Source organism: Silurus aristotelis, assembly GCF_946808225.1.
Source record: "Silurus aristotelis genome assembly, chromosome: 12".
Taxonomy (NCBI): domain Eukaryota; kingdom Metazoa; phylum Chordata; class Actinopteri; order Siluriformes; family Siluridae; genus Silurus; species Silurus aristotelis.
The window spans coordinates 7,321,096-7,322,712 of NC_139585.1; the positions used below are offsets into that span (position 1 = coordinate 7,321,096).

Below are 1,617 nucleotides of genomic sequence, written 5' to 3' on the forward strand. Positions count from 1 at the left end.
CGCCCGGACTTCTCCTGCGCGTGCGCGAAAAGAGCCGGGCTGCCAGCTGCGCATGCGCAAAAGGCTTTCCATGTTATTGCACCATCCTGTGCTGTGGACTATAATCACATTTAAATATTAAATATTAATTATATTATAAACATGATAATTAATGATAATTAATTATATTGAATTAATGATTATATTTACCATATACAGTGCATAATTAATTATTCTTTACTTAAATAAATCGTGACGTGTATATTATTATTATTATTATTATTATTATTATTATTATTATTATTATTATTATTATAACAAAAAAATTTAAACTATAATAGGGTCTAGAAAAATATTATAAATAATAAAATAAATCCATAAAAAACTATAATAAAACACCTGCACATTCACTGCAACTTGTAAATAATGACCAATAGATTTTTGTTCACAATAGAACATTGAAAATATCTATCCATGCTGTGACGTGTGCGATAAAACCCGTTTTCTTCCTTCTGTATTTGTGCTTGTACACTATATTGACAAAGGTTTGTGAACACCATAATCATAATATACAAATCATTTAATTTGTATATTATTTTTTAACTTCGCTTTCATATTTCACCTCCATTTGCTGTTATAAAAAACCTCCACTCTTCTAGAAAGATGTTTTACCGGATTTTAAATTGTGCTTGGCGAGATTTGTTAAGATTTATTCAGTCACAAGGTCATTTGTAGTCCCGTACTGATGTAGGTGAGGTGAGGAGGCCTGGGGTGCAGTCAGCATTCACATTCATCACAAAAATGTTTAATAGTGTTGAGGTCAGAGCTCTATAGCAGGACACTCAAGATCCGCCACTCCAACCCATGTAAACTATATCTTCATAGAGCTCAATTTGTGCACAGGGACATTGTCATGCTGGAACAGGTTTTGCTCTCTTATTTCAAGTAAAGGCCTTTCTGTGTGCCTCCGACTCCATGGCTAAAAAAGTCAGGTGTCCCAATACTTTTGTCAGTATAGTGTATATGTACTGTACATGTACTGTATATGTATATCATAGTTAAATGTGTAGGATTTTTTTTAAACATTAAATAATAAAGCATGGCAACAGTTTGCTTAAAATTAGGCTTTATTGGATTATTACTTATTATTATAATGTGTGAAAACTAGTGTATAAGATAAACAAGCAACATAGGCTTATGATGACCAATGTTGAGTTATAATTTAAATACACACTAATTTCTGGAGCATGTTACCAAGGTACTTAATTAATTATAAATCTCATTTCAACATTTTAACACCCCAATTAAAGGATTCTGATATATCTAGTTTGCAAATAATAAAACAACTAATGTACAACAATGTATTTTCTTTTTCTTCTTCCAATCTTAACACAGTTTTCTTCTTTTTCCAAAATGGATTTTTAACGCTATATACTGTTTTTGACACTTTTGTTGGCATTCCCTCAGAATGTTACCATGATCACGTCCAGTCATATCTGGCATATCATGGAGTGAAGTGTGAATGTAGCACATTAAGTAGGAGTGACTCTGGAGCAGATGACACTAAAATCTATCTGATGCTTTTTCAATAATTTTTTAAAAAGAGCAAAATATGATGCGTGTGCTGTTTTTTATGAT

The 1,617-nt window shown here is 31.5% G+C and overlaps 1 protein-coding gene across 1 annotated transcript in view; it reads right to left on the reverse strand.

The window, feature by feature from the left end:
• Positions 1-1,088: 1,088 nt before the first annotated feature.
• Positions 1,089-1,617, reverse strand: part of LOC310734442 (alpha-actinin-2) — a 51,061-nt gene continuing 50,532 nt past the window's right edge. The window contains exon 21 of the mRNA XM_083556468.1: positions 1,089-1,617. This exon is cut by the window's right edge and continues 363 nt beyond it. The gene's annotated coding sequence lies outside the window, so the exon portion shown is untranslated.